The sequence below is a fragment of the Vicugna pacos genome, chromosome 7 (assembly GCF_048564905.1).
Source record: "Vicugna pacos chromosome 7, VicPac4, whole genome shotgun sequence".
Taxonomy (NCBI): domain Eukaryota; kingdom Metazoa; phylum Chordata; class Mammalia; order Artiodactyla; family Camelidae; genus Vicugna; species Vicugna pacos.
This window is the reverse complement of record NC_132993.1, coordinates 49701810-49728227: the sequence shown is the minus strand read 5'-3', so window position 1 is coordinate 49728227 and position 26418 is coordinate 49701810. Positions and strand designations below refer to the sequence as shown.

Below are 26418 nucleotides of genomic sequence, written 5' to 3'. Positions count from 1 at the left end.
TTCTTAATCCACTCTGACAGTCTCTTTTAACTAGTATATTAGACCAGTCACCTTTAAATTCGTTATGGATATAGTTAGATCAGTATCTACCATGTTTGTAACTGTTTGCTGATGATTATACTTACTCTTTGTTGTCGTTCTTTTTTTTTTTTTTTTTTGGCGTTCTTTTTTAATCTTCCCCTCTTTTCCTGCCTTTTCTGGTTTTAGCTGAGCATTGTTTATGATTCCAAATTCTCTACTTTCTTAACATATCAGTTGTGCCTCTTTTAAAAAATTGCCTGTGTGGTTTCCTTAAAGTTTGAAGTACGCATTGGTAGCAAATCTACACCCACTTTCACATAACACTATACTGCTTTGTGGGTATAGGTACCTTATAACGGAGTATTCTGAATTCCTCTCTCCCATCCTTTATAATTTTGCTGCCATTAATTTCACTTTTCCATAAGCTACAATTGCCCAATACCTTGTTGATATTATTTTGAATAATCAATTAGGTCAATTAAAAATAAGAAAAATAAAACATTTTATTGTACCTTCATTTATGTATTCCTTTATATAGCTCTGAGTTTCTAATTTATATCCTTTTCTTTCTTGCTAAAGAACTTCTTTTAATATTTCTTGCAAGGCAGATTTACCAGCAACAAATTTCCTTAGTTTTTGTTCGTCTGAGAAAGTTTTAATTTCTCTTTTATGTTTAAAGGATAATTTCACTGACTAGAGAATTCTAGGTTGCTGGGGTGTTTCCTTGCAACACTTTAAAAACTTCGTTTGCATGGTTTCTGGCAAGAAATTCGATGTAGTTCTTATTGTTGTTACTCTGTAGGCAAGCTGCTTTCTAATATCCTCTGGTTTCTTTGAAGATACTGCCTTTGGTTTTCTGCTGTTTGTACGTGATATGCCTAGGTGTCTAGTTTTTGGTGTTTGTACTACTTCATGTTCCCTGAGATTCCTGTATCTGTGGATTCCACCCAGTATTCAAATAGCCTTCTGCACCTTTCTTTCTTGTTATTCTGGGTTTTCCATTATGCTTGTGTTACATCTTTTGTAACTGGCACAGATTTGGGGTTATTTTGTTCTTTTTTTCTTTGCCTTTCAGCTTCAAGAGTTTTTATGGACATATCTTCAAGGTTATTGATTCTTTCCTCATCTGTGTCCAGTCTACTGATGAGCCTGTCAAAGACATTCTTCATCCTGTGCTTTTTTTTTTCAGGCATTTCTTTTTGATACTTTCTTAGAGTTTCCATCTCTCTGCTTATGTTTACTCATATATTCTTGCATGTTATCAACTTTTTCTGTTGGAGTGCTTGACATATTACTCATGGTTATTTTAAGTTCTCTAACTGATAATTCCAAAATTTTTGTCATATCTGAGTCTGATCTGATGCTTGCTTGGTCTCTTTAGACTGTTTTCTCTTGCTTTTTAGCATGCTTTTCAACTTGTTAAAAGCTTGACATGACATATCAGAAAACAGAAACTGAGTGGTTAGACTTTTGGTGTGCATTTTTACGTTAATCTGGCTGGAACTGAGATGTATTTAATGTTTGCAGTAGATGTAGGTGCAGAGGCTTTAATTTCCTTGCTTTTATTTTGTTTCTGTTTTTGTTTATTTCTTCCACTGTTGTCTTGGGGTTTCCCCTAAGAACTCCTTCGTAAATAGAATGTGTCTTGCAGCTCTCTCTATTGTAATCCACTGTTACTGTACTGGAACCCAGTGGATGTGGTGGTAAGATACTGGGCAGAGATATTGTTCTATAATCTTATGATTAAATCTTAGGGATTTTGTTTTTGTTTGTTTGTTTCTAGTGGAACCTGAGTTTGTGTTCTGTGACCTCCAGAATTATTTCTTAGCCTCTCTTTTCTTCCACTTAAGTGATACTGAAAGGCTAGAAGAGGCCAGGATTGGCTAATGGACCTTCCCTCCAGGTCCAGTAAAGCTCTGGTAAAATACTGTCCCTTGGAGGGCAGATTTTGTCATAGGATGCTCTGGGTATATTTCAAAATTGTACTTTCTCCTGGGCATATTTCAAAATGGCTCCTTTTCTCTCCTTCACCTCTCCTCTCTACCGTCACTTATACAGAAGGGGACACTTCACTGATCTTCACTGAGAGAACCTGGTTGGGTTCCTGTAAATAAAATCCACGAATGTGTACAGTCCCCCCTGAGATTGAGCCTCTGGAATTTTTAACTCTCAAGCTAGTCCACGCTCAGCCTCCAGCCATCCGTGCCTCCATCAGCTCATCAAAAATTAAGATTAACGTGTTCCTACCAGTTACTGGCTCCAGTGGCTTCTGCTCTCAGTAAGTTGATCTCAGCTGTGATTTTCTGTATTTTCCTGTCACTCCAGATTTTGGAGTGGCAGTTTGCTTTGAGACCTCAAATCTCTGGTGGAGCTAAGAAAATCACTTTGGTTTTTAATGTGCTCAGCTTTCTTCTTGTGGTGAAGATGACAGTGAAGATTTCCAAGCTTTTTATATGTTGGGGCTGATACCAAAAGTCAGCCATTGACTTTTAAACCTGTAAAATCTTTTCAAAAAAGTTTAAAAGCACAACTTTTGGACTTTTTGAGGTGACAGATTCATATTTAAGCAATATAATTCTCTACCAATTAATTATAATAGTTTTTTTTTAAAGATTAACAATGATTTACTCTCTTTTGGCTCAGCGTGATCATGACTAACAAATCTATGTGCTAAAAATACTAAGACAGAATAGACTGAAATAATTTTAAATCACATTTTGGAAGGAATGCAATATTTTGTGCTTAAGTCTTTGCCTAATGATTCACTCTGTGGTCTTTTATTCTGTGCCCTCTTGTATATGTCATCTTTCTCTTCTCCTGAAGAGGAATTAAATACTCCATTGAGTTTTGCTCTTTGAGAATAAGTTTGATGAAATATTGGGTTGTTACAGAGCATAAACTACTATGTAAGCAAGACTTGTTAATTATAAGGACTTTTTTTTTCTGTGTTTTTCTTACTTTTCTCCTCGTATCAAACACTAAAGATTTGATAGGAAAACCAAACCAATTTTTAGCCCTCCAAAAATTTAAAACTTCAGCTCCTTTTAAAAATAGGATTTAATTTTTTACTTAGAAAATTTACCTTTTTAGAGAAAGCTTTTTGACAGATTTAACCATGTAGATTATGAAAAGTTAGACATTTTCAACTACCGTATTTCGTTGATTATAAGATGTTCATTTTTTTCTTCCAGTTTTATTAAAATATAATTCACATACAACATCATATAAGTTTAAGGTGTACAGCAGAATGATTTGACTTATTTCCTCATTTTTTAAACTAATATATCTGAATGGATCTAATCAATAAGATTTTTATAGTTTAACTAGCAATGTTTTCTGTTTTTGCATTTTTTTCTTAGTGGTATACAAGATAATTGTGGCTGTTACAACTGATAAATTACTGTAGTATTTACCCAAGAATTAAATGATACAGAATAGTAAGATTCTTTGTGATAGAGGAAGGATATGAATTTATAACGTAATTTTTCATTTAAAAATCATAAAAAGCGTAATGGAAATTCATGTTCCTAAGAATTTTTGATTCAAAAGGTAGGTGTGTGGTTAGGTTAGAAACAAGGAACACATGGTTTAAGTTTCACAATTCAGTAAATGAGAAGCTGGTCTCACAGATTGTAGATGCAATATGTACGATCACTAGTTGAAACTAAGAGCAAGTGTCAGTTGAGAATTGTTTGATAATTAATCAACCTTGTAAGAACTTTGAAAATCTAACTCAAATTATTTGCTTGTGGGGGAAACTAGTGTGAAAAAACTGATACAGCCTAGGGAAGACAAAGCATGGAAAATAATCTCATGGTTTGGAGTTAGATCTGACTGAGAATTCCAGCATAATGCTACCAGTATAACTGTGGGCAAGTTACAGGACTTCTTCAAGCCTCAATTTTTAAAGTGTGAAGTATGGAAAATAGTTGGCTTGCAGAATTATCACAAGCAATAAAGATATTTCATGAAAGTGCTCAGCACAGTGCCTGATGTATAGCAGTCTCTGTACATACTGCCAGTGTCAGTTACTGAGAATGGTAGTGTGGCATTAGTGGTAGGAATTATTAATAGTAGCCACATGGTATAATTGTAAAATTACTGGAATGGCAAAAAGAACCTGGAGTTGTGGTCTTAACCCTGTCACTAATATATGACCTTAAACATATGACTTCATGATTTTGGATCTCAGATTTCTTGGTTAAATGAAAGATTTGGAACAAATGATTCCTAATATTGTACAGAAGTCAAAAAAGGAAATATACCATGTTTCACAAAGCGTAAGATAAGAAAATACTAATGATTTGAAGAACATATAAATAAGAAATAAATCTTTGTGCTTTTGCAGAACTTGATCTCAAATTCATTATAATGGACTATAGCTAAGTCTAATGACATATTTCTCACTCCTCATAAAATGCTCAATTAGAAACAGGCAGGACGTTTTAGATAAGATTGGAATGAGAAATTGGCAAAAAATAATAATTAAGCCTTTGAAAGCATTTAGCCATCTGTTGTATAATCATGAGAATGATTGAAAAATGACTCCTAATTTGTAATAGTCACAGTTATATAACTTGAAACATTGGGAAAATATTCCATGCAAATATATGCACTTATATATCTCTAGACACATCTAGTGAGGTAAATTAAAAGATGACAAAATAAATGATGAAATATCTGTGATTATATTTTCTTTAAATTTTCAACCACCCACTGAGTCACTTTGAAATGAAAGTGTCCTCTGTGGCAAAGAAATCTGATGGGAACCTTGATCTTTTTGCTCAAAAACCTTCTTTGTAATCAGTTTATCTTAGCATGCTAGATTTTTCATCAAGTGACCTTCATTTACCCAGAGTTCTCGTTTTTGTCTACCAGTCTCTCTTTTTTTTTTTTACAATAAAACTACTTGCTTTTTTATTGAAATATAGTTGATTTAGAATGTTGTGTTAGTTTCTGGTGTACAGCATAGTGATTCAGTTATATATATATGTATAGGCACACATATATATATTTTTTTTTTCATTATAGATTATTACAAATTATTGAATATAATTCCCTGAGCTATACAGTAGGACCTTGTTATTTATCTATTCTGTATATAGTAGTTTATAACTGCTAATCCCAAACTCTCAGTTAATCCTTTCCTACCTCCTTTCTCCTTTGGTAACAATAAGTGTTTTCTGTGCTTGTGAGTTTCTTTGGGTTTATAAATAAGTTCATTTGTGTTACTGTTTTAGATTCCACATATAAGTGATATCATATGATATTTGTCTTTGTCTGACTTACTTCACTTAGTATGATATTCTAGGTCCATCCATATTGCTGCAAATGGCATTATTTCACTCTTTTTTGGCTGAGTAGTATTCCACTGTATGTGTATATATACCATATCTTTATCAGTCATCTATTGATGAACATTTAGGTTGCTTCCACATCTTGGCTATTGTAAGTAGAACTGCTATGAATACTGGGGTGCATGTATCTTTTCAAATTGGAGTTTTTGTCTTTTCAAATTAAAATTTTTGTCTTTTCTGCCCAGGAGTAGGATTGCTAGATTATATGGTAACTCTATTTTCAGTTTTTTTAAGGAATCTCCATACTGTTTTCCAAAGTGTCTGCACCAAATTACATTCCCACCGACAGTGTAAGAGGGTTCCCTTTTCCCCACACCCATTCCAGCATTTATCGTTTGTAGACTTTTTATTTATTTATTTTTGGTGAGGGAGGCAATTAGGTTCATTTGTTTATTTATTCATTTTTTAACACAGGTACTGTGGATTGAACCTAGGACCTCATGCATGCTAAGTCTGCGCTTTATCATCAAGCTATACCCTCCCCTGCTGTAGACTTTTTAATAATGGCCATTCTGAGTGGTGTGAGGTGATACCTCGTTGTAGTTTTGATTTGCACTTGTCTGATAATTGGTGATATTGAGCATCTTTTCATGTGCCTTTTGACCATCTGTATGTCTTCTTTGGAAAAACCATTTGTTTTTGAACTTATATTTATTTTTACTTTTAATATTTATACTGATTCCTCCATTCTTTACCACCTATCCATATACAAGATAAATTCAAAAGTCATTTTTCATAAAAACCATCATTCTGACATTCTCCTTATCTGTATTCTCTTTTCACTGTAATTTTTCCTATTAAAGCTGGCAATCATATGTCAATTATTAGGTATCATTTTTCATCCTATTGTTTTTATCTTGTTCTTCCCAATCAGATGATAAAAATGACCTTGAAGGGACTGTTTGTCACATCTTCATTCCTTCTCTGACAAACCACAGTTTGTGCTGTGCCTTTTGGTAGATATTGAAAATATTAATATGAGTAAAAAAGGATTTTTGCCATTAAGGAGCTCACAGTCCTCATAGTAAGACCAATGTTAATTTAGCTTTTGAACCACCTTCTTGAGAAACTGCTATTTCACATTTCTGGATTATAAACATTCTTGAGTGAAAGCAAAGATCCAAACCACCTGAAGAATGTAGATGAGAGAAAATTAATATATTAATTTTAGTTATGTTTTCAGCATATTTAATTAGAGTTATCCATATTAATTTTATTACATACATTTTGAAGTAGGTAACACAAAAGAAATTGTCAGAGAATTTGTTACCCTGCTATAGTTGTACATGCAGGCTTCTTTGAAAATAGTATAGACTAGTCCTTCTACATAGATTTTTCTGTAATGATGGAAAAGTTCTATGTCTGCACTGTCCGTCCAGTTCAGAAGCCACTAGGCAAATTTAGCCACTTGAAAATAAATACAAAATATGGGTAGTGTGGCTAAAATTTTCATTGACAAATATTAAATTTAAATGTCAATATTCACATGTAGCTAGCTAGTGACTATCATATAGGACAACACAAGTATAGACCAAGGCAGGCACACATGTGGCCTGAGTGTCACTACAAAATCCTTCCAGTGCCCAAGGCAGACTTCACTAACCAGTAACAGTAAACTCTTCCCTAGGAGTTTGGACCTAGACTTAGAAACCTTGTAAATCACATCACCCAAAAAGGTTATAATGTCTGAGCAGAATTGTACTTTCAGGATTCTTTTAATTTTTAAGAAGAGACTAGTATAAATTAGCTTAGTTAAAAAAAAAAAAAAGAGGACTTGGAGGATTCATTTAACTGAATCTTTCTAGTGACTCACTGCTTAGATGATGTTAGTTCAGCATGTTCACATGTTGCTGTTAGATATATGAGTTCCTATCCTGGTTCTGCTGGACTTGACATACAGTACTGCTCTTTCCTAAGGGTGACAAGGATGACCTAGTGCAACCCTAGGTTTACCTCTTACCTGTTTGAAAGAACAGCCAAAACAAGCACTTCCCCCCAGTAATTTTGTTAAATTCCCAGGACTAAGTCACTTGAACAGCTTGAATCAAGAACCAATCCTGAATCAGTCACTCTTACAGAGAGAAATTATACTGGGAGAGCAGGCAGGGTGCCTGCCCCTCTTGCCAACCCTTGAAGTTTGGATGGAGTTTACAGCAGCTCTCAAATGACCTGGACTGAGAATGAAACACTAACCAGCATTGATCTTTCTAAAGAGCAGCTCTGATCCTGTTAACCTCTTGTTCAGAATTTTATGTGGATTTTCGCACATGCCCTAGGCCTTTCCTCAGTGGGCTCTTCAGATCTGAAATACCTAACCATTCTTCAAAAGCCATCTTAAACACTGAAGCTTATAGAAGTGTTTCCAAATCCTCTGCTTTCCCTGCCCTGAAGCAGTGATGTTGAAATCTTTTACAATTCAGCTCCCTTAATTTGCCCTCTTACCTATGTTATTCTTATGTAAACTCTGCCCTTCTACAATAGTGAAATTTACCCCTGGCAGGATTTGAGTTTTATTTTTGTGGCCTCAACAATGGACATCACAGTACTTTTGTGTAATATATCAATGTCTTTCCTGGTTTTTTGTTTGTTTGTTTGTTTTACCTCTTTCCAACCATTATAAAACATGTTCAACACACATCTGAAAAACAAATCAAAAGGAACTATATTCAATATCTTATAGAAACTTATAATGAAAAAGAATACAAAAAGAGTATATGTATGTATATGTATGACTGAAACATTATGCTATACACCAGAAATTGACACATCGTAACTGAGTATAGTCAATTGAAATAATAAAAACTCACAATACCTTTGTTGTATAATAGTTTATTTCCCATTTTATTCCAAGTATTTTATTTAAAAATGCTGGTTACAACATAACAGGTTCATGTGACTTCCCTCATTTTGTAAAACATTATAGTGATCATGCAAGATTTTTAAAATGAATATTTGCCAGAGAGTGCAGTAAAACTTTGTGATATAAAACAGGTATAAAGAATAAAGAATGTAATATCAAGGGTAACCTAATGATTCATTACATGATGATGGTTTTTACCTCCTTAAGATGTTGTGTTGTCCAGCAGTAAAACACTAATAAACCGGAGAGCAGTAAATTGCCTTGTTGTGATTGCTAGTCAGGAATAAACGAGTAGCCTCTAGAGACTTTGAGATTACCGCTGGCAAGAGTAATATGTAAATATATAATTTATGTATGTTTATTAAATAATTTTGAAGAGCATTAATGATAACAGCTATTTAAATTTATACAGTAGTAATAGTACCATTGAGTTCTATGGGCTAATACCACTTTCAAGCATTTTATCTATATATCTTATCATTTCCATATAATAACCCTTGAAATACGTCTCATTATTTCTCACCACTTTCATAGACAAATAGTCTCAGAGAGATTAGTAATTTTCTTCAGTTTTCATTTTATTTATATGAGTAGAAAGTGCAGTGCTAAGTTTGAAGACAGAGTTTTATTTCAGAACCTTGTCTTTCTAACCAATGTTTTGTGCATAAAGAAGTGGCACCTAGTATCACCGAAAAAGTCTGCTTTGCTGAAGTTAAAGCACCATGTTGATTCATCTTAATATAAAGCACCATGCTGATTTATCTTAGCTCATCATCATTTTAGAAAGAATATGAGTTTGGATTATTCTTCCTTACTTCAACTATACTACAGACAATTTCCATTGAATACAAATTATTTAAAACCACAAATTGATGCATTCTTTCTGCATCTAACTATTTAAACATTTTTAAACAAACTGTTCCAGAAGTTAAATATCATTTTAAGTTGGACCTTCCAAATACTTTTGCCACAAATATAAGAGCTCATTTATTGATCAGTGATAGAATTCTGAGAAACTGAAAACATAAAATTAGTGTCCCCAAAATGCTACTTTGCAGTCACTCACTATAGCAGAAAATATTATTTTCCAAATCTGCTAGATTTCTTTGGGGGAAATAGATAAGCAGGTGAATACATAAGAACAAACAGACATACTTTATATGTGTTTAAATATTCCATAAAAAAGCTATTTTACTTTTTAAATCTATTATATTATTTATTCATTCATAATATAGTTATAAGAAAAAACATATGAAGGCTATTTCTCCAGCTTTTAAAAATGTTTCTTAAAGACACATTCATTATGTTTTCCATTACTGTTACATAGACATACATGTAAAATAATTTCCCTTTGGATTTATTACTAGGATAATATTTGTCTTTCTTGAAGAATTAATATACTACTTACTGTAACTATACGATTCTTTGTATTTTTCCTGCTTACTCTGTCAGAAATTAAGCTTTCATTTTGTTCAGAACTAGCTATCCTTAACCTATACAGAGATTTTCCTTACTTGTACTTTTGACTTTTTATAATACAGACTTTACTTTTTTATTTAAAAGGAATCCACATTAATTATAAACCAATGAATTAGAAACACCTGTAATTTCTATGCTGGTATTGTAACAATCGCTTCCTGATTCTTTTAACTAAATGAATCTCCAATGTCATTTAATGGGTAAATAATAACTTATTATACAGCTATACTATAATTTATTTACAGTCCTGCAAATGTTGAACATTTAAAGTATTTCTATAGTCTGCTATTTAGAATAATTTTACAGTGAACATTATAAAAGTTCTTCTTTGGGCAAATTGCTGGTTATTTCTACAGGATAGATTTCTAGCAGTATATTTTCTGATTCAAACTCTATCTACTCACTAAAAATTATTTAACGTCCCACCCCTAACTATAGCAAATGAAAATGTCTATATCCGGGACCCTAAGCTATTCTGAATGATGTTATTTTTTTAAACTGCAAGTTTAATGGTTTAATGTATGCCATTTCTTGAGAGCATCTTCAAATTCCTTTAAAGGTGGCATACCATAAATAACTAAATTATAAAATTGCCATTGCAGTTTTAACAGAAACAGAAAAAAAAATCTGAAATAATGAGTATGTATGACATTTCTTGAGTATTCAAACATTAATAGTGAAATATTCCTAAGAATAAACTGTGGAATTCAAAGACTTTATAATTTTAAACATATAAAATTTATAATTAAAAAACTCCAGTAATGTTTTCTCTGTTTCTTCTATAGCTTAGTATGGTGCTATATTTTTGATTCAGATGCTATATTAAGCAAATTTTCTGCCTTCAAGATAACTAGTCTATTTATGAAAACGTATAGAATAAACAAATGAAAGACATGTCTGTTTATGTATTTATTTGTTTTTTCATCATTACTAGTTTTATTTCCCAAAAGATTTCATATAGATATAGAATATTATATGATAAAAATGTTTAAAGCTCTTTATAGTTTTGTAAGCAGAGCAAGGCTAAAGTATTGATTTATTAAGTCTTAGTGGAGAAAATGGTTTCTCGGTATATCCTGAACATTGCTTAGGTGGAGAGTTAGGGAGAAGCAAAAAAGGCAAAGCGCTGAGGAGTGAGCATATTAAGGTGGAGGACCTGTTTTGGATAGCAATGAGAGAAACTTTTGTTAGGTAGGATAGTGCCAGATCATAGAAGCCCATGCAAGACCCAGTGTGCAGGAATTCACTTTCTATTGAAGCCTGGTAAAAGAGGAGGAGCAAAGAAGTCAGTGCAATACGTTTTCATGTGTGAGGTTAACATGGGCAATAAAAAAGTTTTGGAAGATTTATTTTGGTTATCGTGTACCTATCTGAATAAAAGAAGAGGATGGAAAGCAGAGGATGTAGCTAACTACCTTTTGTAAAAATTAACATTCAGAGAGCTTAGGAAAGTATCTACGTTCCCACAGCTAGCGAACAACAGTGGTGGCATTCTAATTCCAATCTTTCTGACACCCAAATGTGTAGGTATCAGCATGGCACTGTAGATTTTACTAGAGAGGGAAAGGGTGATAAAAACAATTGATGTAAAGATGATGCAAGAAGTAATTCCTTCCAGCTTGAGAAGAAAGTTGATGAATTGTTTTGTGATTATACTGATGAAAGGTGAGAATCAGACATGCAAAATAAAATTAAAAGCAAACTGACTGAAAATTCAGAATTGGAATTTTCTCAGGTCACTTACATAGAAAATATAATAAGAGTTGGGGAGTGTTTGACCCCTTTAGAAGAGAGTGGTGTGTGTAAGAAGCAGAGAAGCAGCAGCACAGACAGAGGGAGGGAAGATGTGAACGTGAGTGTTTAGAGGATGAGAGCAGGGAGAGGTGTCAGGGAGAGAACTGCAGCCGGGAAAGCAGGTCCAGAAGTGGAGAATTCATTGGTGAAGAGCTCTGTGCTACAAAAGGTAAGAAGAGAAATGAAACGTTGGCTATTTGAAGGATAGGTATTCGAAACATCATAATACCTTACACTTGCTTAGAAATAAGTAAATCTTATATCCTAGAGGTTGTACTGGGTTAATCCTAGAGATGAATGACATGAGAAGACAGGAAACTGTTCCCTCAGAGAAGAGAATGGAGATGCTGCCACATGAGGAAGACCATGACTACTAAGGTCTCCTCTTTTACTTAAGGTGCAGATTCTGAGAATGTAAAAGAGAAAAATCAGGTAGTTTAGGTTACAGTGAACTTCTTAATTAAAAAAAAAATCTCAGTATGTTAAAGGTTGAAATTTTAGGTTGATTAGAAGGAAGTATTCTTGAAATGTGTTGGTAGAAATTATGTTAAAATGTATTGTCTAAAAATTTATATGTGCTTTATTTATAATTAGAAGGAAATTAAAGGGGAGTAGGGTTGAATAGGAGTTCAGAGATTGAGATAAGTCATCAAGGAGACATCTTCCTCTGACACTGAACATAGTCTGCTTTTCTGCTGTGTCACAGAATGAAGACGACAGAGAATGATAAATACTGGGAAGGTCAGTTCCTAGACTGTGTCATTCTTCTCAGTGTTTCATTAGCAATCTTCTAGTTTAATCTGTTCCAAAGAAGGAGGTAGTTTTCAAAGTTGCCCCTTTCAGTTTTGCTGAATGAGATGGGAGAGGAGGGAAATGAGAGCAAACTTTTACTCAGCACTTACTCTCGGCCACAAATTGTGGTCACTCTGAGCACATAGTGCTGATTAAGAGACCATGATTGCCTTCAAGGAGCTCAGAGTGTTTCTAAGAGACTCTGCTCAGTTATCCCCCTAATGCAGGCATCTTCTAAGTCTTCCAATTAATAAGCTCCTTTTATAATGTTTCAAAACTCAAAATTAATCCCTCTCCTTAAAAAATGAATTGAAGAGTAATAAAAGTTTAAAGGAATTGTTCTGTTTTCTCCATCGTCCTTTTGTTGTTAAAATTTGAACTTATTTCATCATCACTTGTATGAATGAGATGAGAATAACATGTATTGAGTGTTTATTCTATATTAGTTATTCTGCTAAGTTATGATGTTCTACAGATATGTATCATCTGATTCAGCTCTTCTGTGTCTTCTGTATCAGTATTCTCAAAGGACACCAGTGACTTACAAATCGCCAGATCAATGGATTTTTCTCAGATTTCCTTTATCATTATGCCTTTTGACCCATTGACTAACTCTTCCTCCTTTAAATTTTAACTTTATACTTCTATTGAACTATTTCCTCTATTACTGCATCCTTGACATCTGCAGCCCATGAAACATGGGATTTCTAAAGTTCAATTGTCTCTTCTCTGCATGTTCCATTATTTTGATTTTCCTATATTTTGATTATCATCACCATCTTAAAGGCTTTGATTGTAATTCTTATTCTTTCTAAGAGGTAGGTATCTCTGATGGCAGGGCTTAACGCAGCTTTCTCATTTATATAGTCAACTGACTGATCAGGTCCATCTTCACTTTTTTCCTTTAAGTTCTTTCATTTGTGATCTACACCCACATTTCTAATTCTCAACCATTTCATAGACTCTAGGCTGACATTTCCACAATGTCCTGCAGTTATTTTAATCTACCAGATTTAAAAGTTGACTCTCCCATCTTCCACCTCAAGATTTGTTCCTCCTCCTGATTTCCTCAATTCTGCTAATACCTCTCCTCGAATCATGCAGAGTTGACCATTGGATTCCACTTTGGCTCCATCATCTTCTATCTCCTCTTGTCTAGTCCATTACCGAGTTAAGATCTTTTCATGACCAGCTCTTTCTCTTCTTTTTTGATGTACTTTTTCCTTCCATAATACCCAGTGTACAACCTAGCACAGGGCAAGTGCTCAGTAAATATTCATTAAAAGGAGTGTCTCATTCTCTCTCTTGTCTAACTGCTGTTAGTACTCGTTCAGAAATGTTGAATCATAATTAAAGCCAATAAAACGAGAATCAGAGCAACATTCCCCTTTTTCTACCCCTATCTCCAGTACAACATTTAAACCACCTGAAATAGAATCAACTGGTTAGAAAAACAATGCTGTTCTTTGAGCTCCTATACAACATGAATTCAGTGAAAATCTGTTCAAACCACAACTCTAATTAAAGGTTTTAGCTGCCAAATAATATGTTCTTGTTAAATCCAAGTTAGTATTAAGGAGTGTTTCATGAATAACAGCACAAGCTTTATATTTTGCTGTTGATTTTCTCATGGGAAACTCATGTAAAGGAGTGCGATACCTCCCTGTTGACTTTAACTTTTAGAAATGCAAAGCATGCTGAAATTGTACATAATTCTCTTCTAAAGAAAAGGAAATAGCATTTCAATGGTTTTCCTTAGTGTCTTATTGAGTTATGGTGGGGCACAATTATGTCTATTAAATTGATTTACCAGATGGAAGGTTCCATTTTATATTTAGCTGATTAAGTTGTAGGAGACTAAAATTGTATCTCATACCTTAAATATCATATATAAAGGTTAAAATGTTTTAATTATGTTTTGAAAGTAGCTAGTGAGAGGTTTAAATTGTTTTCCCCCTCCGTTTACTTACATTGCACTTTTGGGAAATGATTCACAAAAATGGGCCTTATCACACAGTTGTTATTTGGCTTACTAACCTAATATCACAAATGGAATCTGTTAAAAAAAAAAAAAAGTCCCCAGTTGAGTGAGTTTTGGAAATTGCTTACTTATTGAGTCTATTTAGTATGGACATAGTACTCTTAGCATTTTGGGGTTAAAATAAATGATCCTTAAGTCACACCCTTATGGAACTTTAACAAAAAATTTAAAAGAAAAAAGCTAAATTTTTGTCTTTTTTTTCTTTCTTTGGATCTTTTTATAAATAAGTAAATATATGAATAAAACCTTTACCTTTTATAGAAAACTATGTCTGATGAGGTGGTAAATACTAATTTTAAGCAAATTGTCTTGGTATTTTTGTGAAGGGATGGGCGTATTTTATTAATAGTTTAATAAGTTACTTCCTTACCTAAAAACAATACAAAAAATATAGCTCAACAAAATCTGATTTAGTCGGAACCAATATTTCAGAATATTCAGACTTTCAAAGCAATGCCAACGTTGGAATTCATTAGATTGCTATATTGGCTTCCTATGGCTCCTGTAATAAATTAGCACAAATTTAGTTACTTAAAACAACACATATTTATTATCTTATTATACTGGAGGTCAGAAGTCCAAAATGAATCTCATCTGGCTAAAATTGAAGTGTCAGCAGGGCTTTGTTCCTTTCTGGAAGCCATGGAGCAATTCCATCTCCTTGCTTCTGGGGGCTACACTCTGGCTTGTGTTCCCCTTCCATCTTCAAAGCCAGCAATCACTAGTTGAGTCTTTCTAGCACTGCATTGTTCTGATACTCACTTTTCTGCCTCTTTCTTCTATATTTTTAAAGGACCTTCGTGATTATATTGAGCCCTCCTGGATAATCCAGGATACTCTACCTATCTTTAAATCAGCTGATTAGCAACCTTAAATCCATTTGCAACCTTCATTCTCTTTTTACCATGTAGTGACAATCACAAGTTTTGAGGAGTAGGATGTAGACGTCTTTACCCTGGAAGCATTATTTTGCCCACCATAACGACTTAAAGAGTTTTTATAGGATGTTTTTTCTATAGAATACTTTGTTTTTTTGTTTTTTGGGGTTTGTTTTTCTTTTTTTTTTTGCTATTTTTGGGAGGAGGGGCAGATAATTAGGTTTATTTATTTCAGTGGAGGCACTGGGGATTGAAAACAGGGCCTTGTGCATGCTAAGCACATGCTGTACCACTGAGCTATACCCTCCACCCTCTATAGCATACTTCTGTACCATTTTATTTGAAGTTTTCTTGAGGTTTATTTATGCAATCACCCAGAGAAAGTTGGCATAATAGGTGTTTAACTGAAGGTCTGTCTAGAGAAGTGCCCTAGGGTGATCTTGATACATCCAAAGGCAAAAGATTGCCTTTTACATCGTTCTGAAATAGATAAGTATAGTGTTTCCTTATAAACATGTATTATAAAGAAAATTTATGATACAAATAATAAGGCTGAATTCCATTGAGGCAGAAGTAAATTACCAAAAACATTCCAAAACCATAGAGTTTATGAAGTCAAAACTTGCAAAGGAAAATAAATCATAACAAGACCTGCCCAAATGACTTGGAAGTTTTGAAACAGGAAAAGAACAGGAAGCAAAGTGGCATTTGAGCTGTGGGGGGAGGACAAACTTACGTTGACCAGAAGTCTTTGCCAACCCCTTGTCATTGGTGCTGTTGATCCATGGCAACTGGCTGTATTTCAAGGGATTTTGAAGGATTAGAAAGACTGGTTGCCCCTAAAGATTTGAAATTGTATTGAAGCAGCTAACAGTTCTACATAGCAGTAAACATCAAAATATATGTATATAACAAGATTGAGCAGAAAGTCACTAAATCAAAGCTGAACAATGTGATTCTCTAAAGAGACTAATGGGGCCACCTTCTCCATGGAAACCTAATTCAAAAATCTGGAAGTCACACTGGGCCACTGGTTCTCCTTCATCTCATCAGCTTCTATCACTGCTTGCTTTTAAACCTCCTCTTTCTTATCATGTCTTCTGTTGTAGTTCAATACCCATTCAGTTAACTCCCCATTCCAGCTATTGCCCATTCTCTGATTTCAGCATACTCCTGTCCAGCTAACCCTCTGTCCTAAAAAGTTAAATCTAGTATTCCTATCCTCCTACTTACGTGTCCCTTAATGCCTCTTCTATTATGTCAAGGCTAAAGACCTCCCGTGACAAACACGAACTCTCTCCTCCTACCCCCGCCCCCACCTTCTTTCTCTCTTACCTTTCCCCACTCCACCACCTCATTCCCATTTGTCCTAACAGTGGCTGACAGTTTGCAATTCCATGAACAAGGCTTTCAGTTTCACACTCACACAAGCCACTCACACCTGGTTTTCCACAGGTCCTTGCTCTTCCTAAAGTCTATGCTTGAGTAGTTCATTCATATCTTTAAATGCTAAGCTGATACATACTTCCCCTTTGTTAAGCTTTACTTGGTGCCTTTTGTCACCCACCAGGCTACCCTAAATACTCACTACATTTTTTATGCCGAATACATATGCCCAAATATACCTGGACAGATCTCTGTGCATATATGTCTATATGAAAATTGAAATTCTCTACTTAGCTGAGAAGTTTCTTAAGGGTAATATCTAGAGCTCGTTCGGTATTGTAGCCCCAGTATCTTCTGAGCGCTCATATTAGGCACTGAATAAACTTGTCTTATATGAATAAATGAATATATATAATAAAGTAGGAGCTAGTATACATCTCTTTAGGTATTTTAAAACATAGGAAGATTCTTTATGAACGAATTTTTGAGAATTTAATTTGCAGTAATATTTTGTAGGAGTGACTGCTTTTAAATGTCCATGACTGGGCAAGTCAGAAGAAAACAAAGGGAATCAGCTAGAGAATGATTTTTATAGTTTAATGGGAATGAACTGAAAATTTTCAGATAAACATCAGAGACAAAATGTTGAAAGTCATATATTTAAAGAAAGTAAGTTTCGTGGCTTTTAAAATTAGGATTTACTTGGTTTACTTTTTATCATTCTAATCAATCCTGAATTCTTTAAAGTCAAAAGAATGGATATTATTGTCCACATTTTCAGGCAAGAAAACTGAGGCCAGAGGCATTGAATAATACTTTACCCAAATCACATAGTTAGTGGTACAGTCAAGACTAGAAAACAACTCCAGACTTACGAATATAACCAGCTAAGTTCATGCTGAGAGCACAAATACATATGATAAAGATTAGATTTCGTGGTGATACCCAGGGAGTTAATCAGGAGATAGGTATTAGTTTTCTAGACCACACCACACTGACTAGAAGGTTGTATTCTGAGAGGAAATGGATGCTGTTCCAGCATGGGTGCCTGCCTGTACAGATCTCACCTACTAAGATGGTCCTCACCCTGTCATGAAATCAGTTCACACTGATGTTTATACGCATAACTCTGAAAGATGATTAACGTAAGTAATTAATTTTAAAGTTTAAGTATGAAATTTTAGAACTCAAGAGAACTTTTAGAAAGGAGATATAAATATATCCACAAATTCAGACTCCCTCCAATGTTGTATGTTATTCATGTTGTGAAATGCTAGTTCAGAAATAAGACTTTATTTAGAAACCCTAAGGCTGTAGGTTAAAGACATTATTTAGAAACTGGATTGAAGCAGATTGAAACATGCTTCCAATCTAGTTTATTTTATTTAAGCAACAATTCAAAATTTTGCAATATTTTCAAAACATGGGTTTTCCAAGTTTATCTTTGCTTAGGTAAATAAAGTAGTTTATATTTGAAAAATTAAAGCATGTAAAAGAACTAACATATGAAGGTATTCTAGGCTGTATGGGATGTGAATTTCCTTGATTCCAAAATATGGTATTTTTGATGCTTGCCAGAAAAATGAAATTCCTTCTGCATTCCACATCTGATCTCTAAGACCTTTTGCCATAAAGTTCAGTATCAAGAAATTCTTAGAAATTAGAGAAGTTCGACTCGTTCTCTTTCTCAACAACATTTGATACCCAGCTTTTTAACTAAGTTTCTTTTCATGCTTGGATACATGCAAGCATGCATTTATTCATACAACAGTTGTTTATTGAGACCCACCATGAGTCTATGTAGTTACTAAATACTGAGGACAGACACAAAATTAATGAATGCATTTACTGTTCTGAGTGTTATGTGTGGTAGAGTAATTTCAGTGAAGAGTTAGAGCCATATTGAGGTTTGAGGTTAGGATGTGGTGGTGGCAAGTGTAAGACTATTTTGAAGAAAAAAAAAAACCTTGACTGTGAATTAAAGTGTAAATGCAGAGAGTAGCTAATAGTGTCTACATCTCAGGAGGGCTTATTTTTATTTGAATAGGAAAGATCTGAGCATGTCTGCATGCTGAGAAGAAAGCCAGAAGACAGAGGGAGTTTGAAGATACAGGTAGAATAGCCACTGCTAGTATTTCATAATTTAGAAATTTTGCTTGATATTTATTTTTGAAGCCTTGTCTTTCATTTAGTAACCTTTCCCCACCATGCTAGCATATTTAACCTCCACCCCTTGAATTTGCCAGCATCTTCTCCTGGACAAGTTTCTTTCCTCTCCTTAGAACTGCACTTCCCTCCCACCTCTGCAAGTCAGAATCTCTCTCAGCCCCCAGGATTTCCCCTCAAGGCAAATGAATCTCTGCTCACAGCCCCAGCACTCTGCTTACACCTATCATGTGGCAGTGATCACAGTCTATCATTTATTCTTGCTAGATCATGCCTAGGAGAAAAAGGCTCTCTTTTATTTCCAAGACAGTTGCCCCAGCAATTAACACACTCCTTTTCCCACTCATTCATTGCTTCGTTTATTCAATAAATAACTGGGTTTAATCTATGTTGTAGGTGCCATATAAGTGCTGAATAAACAATGGAAATACAACTAGACATGTTCCCAGTCCTCATGGAACTTGCAGCCTTGGTTCTCAATATTGTTATTCAATAGCTCTTAAGTAAATTTAATTAAAGAATGGAATCAAATGAATAGAAAGTTTTAATTCTAACTATAAAAAGTGATGAAATATTTCATCGCTTATAATTTGTTTCTGTCCAGAATCACATTGCTTGATTAAAGTATCTTATCTGTTAAAAGTAATTTGTACTTTAAATGTCATTTAAAAATTTTAAAAAGTAGTTATTTCTTCCTCTATCCTACTATTAAAAACAAAACCAAAAACCCAGCATTGAGTAGCGGTTTGTGTACTCACTCAGTGAACGTTTTCTAAGTGCTGACTAAGCCAGCGGAGCACAAGGTACTGTGGAGAAAGCCTGTGAGGAAAGGGAAAAAGGAGCAAGGTTCAGCACAGAGCCGTACTGTCGGATTGAGGAAACGCAGAGCCCTGTTCTGGCCTTTAGAGCTCTAGGGGCAGCTTTTCAGTGCCTGCTCTGGCTCACAAGATGGAGCATCCACGGATCCTGAGGGAAAATGCCCACCCAGAACAACCACCCTTCCATTATAGGCCAAGCTCCTGTTACCCAGGACCTCCCTGTTGTTTCCTTGTGCTGCTTTGAGCTGCTTCCCAGGACTCTGTAATACACTTTGCCCTATATGTCCATTGGTTTTTTTTTTCTGATCAAAAGAAAGTTATTGTCATTATTGTTTGCATATGTAAGGATCCTAAGAATTAAATTCCTGTTTACACTGAGGGGCAGAAATACTCATACTTGTACACATAGATTCACAATGATGTGTGCCACTGTGTTGTTTTTGAAAGCAACGCATTGTAGATCTCGTAAACACCCAATGTTAGCAAATGTTTAAATAAAATACTGTATATTCACATGTAAACATGACTAAATAATATATGGTATATCCACATAACATATTTTTAAAAGAATATATAATTGCTTGGAAAAAGATTCATGATAGATTTTTAAAAGAAAAATCATAAATGTGATCATTTTAAGGAATACATAATTACTGAGAAAAGATGTGTAATACATTATTAAGTGAACAAACAGGATGCAATCATAAATATATGATTCTCATTTTCAAAGACTTTTGTAAATACAAAACAAAAGAAGCGTTTTAGCAGGGTATACTCAGTTTGTCACATTTCTAAAAATTTCAAACATGTATAATCAGAAGAAAGCAATAAATTTTACTATAAAGTAAACACTTTTCAGAAGATCGCACGGTAAATTGAGTAACATTTACCAATGTGATTTTTGAAAAAGAGTAATTCTCTTTGAACAAATAGACATATTTAGTATGTTCTCAATAAAAGGATGGATAGATGCCTACATTAGTATTTTTGAATCAAAAAGAATAGTATTATAATTTCTCTAGGAAATTGCATTTATATATTACCATAAATGTGGCTAGTTATTAGAAGCTAAAATTCCCCAATAAATGATTTTTTAAAAGGTTTTATGTATGAATTACATATCATTAAATGGTCGTAATTCAAAAAACACTGGAAATTTTGCTCCTCAATATTAAAATGTATAAAATTTTACTCATAACATTAAAGATTCATGTTGTCCAAGCCCCCCAAAAATCATATTATTCTGAATACAGTAATTTTGAAAATACATAGCCTTTTTCTAATTATGAAATTTTTGAATTAGAGCAACCTATATCTTTAGATCAACCAGATTAGAGAATTTATGTGTGTCCCCAAAGTGTCTTTTAATTGTAATGATTATTTGATTGAACAACTCACAAATGACGTGGAATACTGTAGTACTAGTGCAAAAGTGAGAAGTGACTTGCGGAGGAACTATTCCAGGAAACCTAATCTTCAGGAAGGACATTCAGTATAGAGTGAATGCGTTTCTTATACATGCTTGGTTCCAAGTGACCTAACACCGAGTGTTTGGATATGGCAGCTCCAAGGTAGCCTTGTGGGTGGGAGATAGCAGGAGAAGTCCAGGAGAGAGAAAGACTGAGTGGGTAATCTGACACATGTGTATAACAGCAGAGAAAAATAGACAGTGCCAGAGAAGGGGTCTGAGGCTAGTGATGGGGGCCTGAGTTTCACCTCTGATTATAGTTGTAAACGTGCACTGCAGATGGTACTGTGGAATATCCCAAATATTCATTAATATAAAGACACACTTATTAATCTAATACTTAATTTTGGTAGATCAGTAATGATCTTAGTAATATTATTTATTAGCCATTACTCAATGGAAGCATCTTCCTTTTTTCCCTTAAGATCATTTCTAACAGAATGAAGAACTTCTTTATACCACAATATGGGATTATTGAATTTTTGTCTAAATTATTGGTGTAAAGAATATTCACAAGTTAAGATTAAAAGGGAACAGAGGCAAAATGCACACAGTAAGTAATCATTCTTAGTAAATGGTGATGTGTTTAAGACATAGAGTAAATAGAGCAGAAATTATACACAGTCAAGTAAAAAAAAGTGAGGAAAATATGGAAAGTCAGTTATTAACCAAAAGTTATTTTAAATATACTGAGTGAATGAACTGGAAAGGACTATAGTTATTTTTGTTGTTGTAGATAACATTGTTCTACACAAAACCACTTGTAGCCTCTATCCCCCTACTTTTTAAATTTTATTTGTTTTGTTTTATTTTAATATAAGTTCCTTAGTCTTATATGTGGACAGAACTGAACATTTATTTATTCAGTCTATCCAACAGCTTTTTTAATGATATCCAGCCAGTTGAGCTTGGAACTTGATTCTTCCCCTTTCGTTTTCCACCATGGTATATGGGAGGCATTGCTACTGCTCTATAATAGATGACAAAATGACTCATGGAGATCACAAAACCCACCCAAGATTGCTAGGTGTTAGTATCTGAAAAAGTTAGTATTGAAATATGAGTCTGGTCTCTGTGTCAGAGACCTGTTTGCTTCTAGAAAAGATAGTTTTTGTGTTTATATGTGTGTACATGTGCAAAAATGACACACTCACGTACACTTCCAACACACCAATCTCTTAGTGAAATGACAAGTCTGGGCCTTGTCACTTACTATGCCTTGGAATCCTAATTTTTAAACCTGAGCTTCTGCTACATAAGTTTACACATTTCTTTCCCATTTTTTATTTTCACACCCTCTGACACCTCAGTTCATTCTGCACTATAGATCAGCATGAGAAGAAAGATTTCAAATACATTTAGCTCATGAGGCATTCTTCACATGTGTTCTGTTTCCTTTGTTCATTTTTTTAAATGGAAAGAGAGAAAGAGTTTAGTTCTGTCCTCTTTAGTATTATTTTCATTTAAATAATGATAAACAGTTTTCCAGGCAATGTTTTCATCTCAGCAGACAAATGCATTCAGATGGACACACATCACTAGAAGCTTGCCTTCTGTTTTTGCGATTAATTGAGATGTAGAGAGTGATGGGTGTGGGGTAAAAATAGAAAGGCAATTAGTGCAACTAGGCATGAAATACATTCAAATACAAGCAGAATGTCTCCCTAGTTAGTGATCTCTTTCTGGGCTCTTGAGGGTTTTAATCCCATTAGTTAAGTAACTGGAATGGAAGTCTTCAGCCTTTGGGGAGACCATAGCATTAAAAATGGAATTAACTCTTAACTGCAAACTGAGTCAGCACAATAGATCATTAGTTCTACTGCTTGGGTATATATCATGCTGAGCTTTGGTGTGTGGGTTTCTGAAATGTTAGGAGTGAATTTACAAAGCATTGCAAGGACTAAATGATGGTTATCTATCATTCCAATCTTCGCCTTCACCACTGAGATACTAATATCTCTGGTGACTCAAAATCAGAGTTGAAATACAAATGAAAGTTTTTGCTAAAACCAATGGATTTGGACCTTTACTTAGAAAAGTTGTATATTTTTTCTTTTGAGGAAATAAACACATGCTCCACTTTATAGAATATCATTCATTCCTAGTTTTACAAAGCTTTGTCCTCAATTGATAAAGATGAAAATATCACAGTGCCTCAGATATTATCCTACCCCAAATTGAAAATTTTTCTGCATATCTTCGTAAACAATAGAAGTTGACTAGCTTTGATTTGAATATTTTAAAATAAATTTCTTAAGTATAAAATGTTGAAATATTTAATATTTAAGTTATCTGTAGCAGTCCCTGATTTCTGTCTTTCCTTTCTTCCCTTACTCTCCTACATCCTCTGATAATCTCTCCAACAGATATTGTTATCTCCTTTGATCATTCCAATGTAGTACAGTTATTAACAACTGCCATCTACTGATTGCTTACCACAAAGTTTTTCGCAGTTGGCAATATTGACATTTGGGTCCAGATAACTCTCTGTTGTGAGGAGCTGTCCTGTGCATTGTAGGATGTTTAGCAGCATCCCTGGCCTCTACCCCCTAGATTCCAGTAACAACTCCCCATGTTGACAATTAGAATATCTCCAGACATTGTCAAATGTTCCCTCGGTGTCAGAATCTTTCCTGTTTGAGAACCCACTGATTTATCTTCTACTAGGTATTATTTCATTTGAGTCTACCATAATTTTGCAAAATATGTAGGACTGTATTAATCAGAGTCTTGGTAGAAACAGAGCCTACATAGTATGGGTCATATACTGTTTAGGAAGAGACTACTTACAGCTGCTTATGGACATTGAGGCACCCAGAAAATAGCAACAGCAAGAAGCCGTTCCCACCCCTAGGGCTGAAGAAGCAAGGAGAGGAAATAATGCCCTGGAGTGCTGGGAAGACTGAAATGTGGAGCAGAGACCTTTACAGGGAGATGCAGTCAGGGGGAGAAAAGGTTCTACCTGGTGATGCAGCACTGTACCAGAGAGAGCATAGAATCCCAGGTCTCTAACTCCTTCATTCTTTGGTCACTAGCCAGTTCTACATGTAATTTGAGCCCAAATGAAATCCAACCCACAAAAGCCTAGAGAGCTTCAACCCCAGGATTCAGTCCCATGAGTTCAGAGAAAAAAGGAAAATGGAATCTGTTGGGGCACAAGGAGAAAAACAAAACAAAAACGGGGGGACCCCATCTCCACTTTAACATGAGAAACTGAGATTTAAAGATACAAAATAATTAATCCAAATCCAAATCCCTAATGAGGGAAGCAGGCATTTAAAGCACATCTATTTCACTCCATGCACTACAAAGGCATTTTCCTAGCTGATTTGCATGAATGAGCTGACTGATAGTAGCTGATAGATGCAAAACCAGAACCCAGTTCTCATTCCTATTCTGATGTTCACTATTTTTATGTTGACCGTGGAAAGAAATTTAAGAGCTATATATGCAGCCCATTCTCAAATAGACATGCGTAGGAATGAAAGCTATCTGCCAACCTGAAAAGTCTTTTTTTTCTGACAAGCTTATGGAATTTTAGGTTTCATATAGAATGTTTAAATGGCATATGCTGTTTTTGCAAGCTGTTGGCACATTTTTGTCTTGATTGCAGAAACTCGGCCCCAGCTGGTGCAATGTGTTAGGAGAAGGAGGAGGACTGGACTGAGAATAGGAGATTTGGGGCCCAGTCCTGGCTCTGTCATTCCTAGCTGTGTACCCCCCAGCAGTAGTAGCAATAGTAAAAATTCTGTAAACCTTGTCTTCCCTTTTGCATATACCTGGATCTTCATAGTTATTCTCAGGTATCTAGTCCAGTGGCCACAATTCAGTGAAATGAGGGAGGAGTTAGATTTTCATGTTTCACAAATGAAGAGTCAGGCTCAGAAAGCACTGAAGTCTCACTGGAAATTTCATAGCTGGGAAGTGGTGCCTTGTGGACCCAACTCCACATATTCCTGCTGAAAGCACAGTGCCTGTGGCATTCCACCTTTCCAAGTGAGGGATCAATCCGTTGATTTACTCCCTCCAGAGAGCCTGTCTGTAGCATTGAATCCACTAGGCTTCATCATAAAGTCTTGTCTAGATCAAAGTCTGAGAATCTGTGATTTTTGTCTTAGGATGATAAGCAAGGCGACAGCAGATAGCAGTATATTTAGCATATAGGGATTCCTCATTTTTTCCTATCTGGGTTATAGATGGAATATATTTATTAGGCTAAACCTTTTCAAAGACAAAAATTGGTGTTCTTAAAGGCATTTTAAAATAAACATATATGGGGGAGGAATCTAGGTAAATTAATACAGTTCCATTTTTTCCCTTTAATCATGGGTGAGTTGGATGCTAGTAATTCAGAATCAGACCTCTCTACTAAGATAAAATGGGTTGACACTCTTGAAAAGTCTGACAAGAACTTTAATCCTTCCCACAGAGGTTTCCCTTCTTTGCCTCAAGGTGGAAGGCCCAGGAAGTGAGACATTTCAGGCCTCTAGTCACTGAGCTTCTTGTACTCAGTCCTGTTCTCTGCCCACCCCTCCTACCCATTTTCCACTTCTATGAAATTTTCAGGCCCCCATTTAAAAAAATGTTTTCAGTTTATTCAGGCATAAAATCAGGTATACAACACACAAAAAATTAACTTGTTTTATTTCACCTGGCCAGTTCCAAGAAAATCTAGGGTTCTTAGTCCAAGGTAGAGCTAAAGAGAAGGGAAAAAGAAAGCAAAGAAGAAACTAAAGTATAGGTATTTAAAGTCAAAAACAAACAAATATACGATTATAAATTCTACTTTTGATACCCTCTGTATTCTGGAAGAATTATAAAATTCCTTCCACCAAGAAAGTATTTTAACTGATCCAAAATTCTAGCCACACTGTAACATTGTATCCAATGTAGATAATTAGCAATGCTTTGGAAAAGCAATTTCATCATTGTTTTGGTGTTCTTACATAAAGAAAAGAGATGGAGCAGTATTTTCAGTATTAGGAAGGTTAAAGTTGAACTAGGTTACCTAGGTACAGATCCTGGCTTCAACCCTTTTTATCTTTGTGACTTTGGGCAAGTTACTTACCCCCTCTCTTATTTTGGTTTCCTCAATGATATAATCAAGGTATAAATAGAATCTATTCCACATGGATTTTTTTCTGGCCGAAAAACTTAAACTGACAAAATGTTTAGGACAATAGTGGAACATAATAATCACTATTTAAATGTTAGTTGTCATCAGAAACATCCTTCTCATCATCATCATCATCATCACCACCACCACCATCACTGTCATCAATTTCCAAGACAGACTCAATCCAGTGTTCCCATTCTTCTGAAGTATAATCACTTAAAAAACTAATAAATAATGACCAA

The 26418-nt window shown here is 34.7% G+C and overlaps 1 protein-coding gene across 9 annotated transcripts in view; it reads left to right on the top strand.

Moving 5' to 3' along the window:
- The window catches only part of HDAC9 (histone deacetylase 9), a 638632-nt gene that overhangs the window by 282956 nt on the left and 329258 nt on the right, over window positions 1–26418 (top strand). The gene's annotated exons all lie outside the window — the stretch shown is intronic.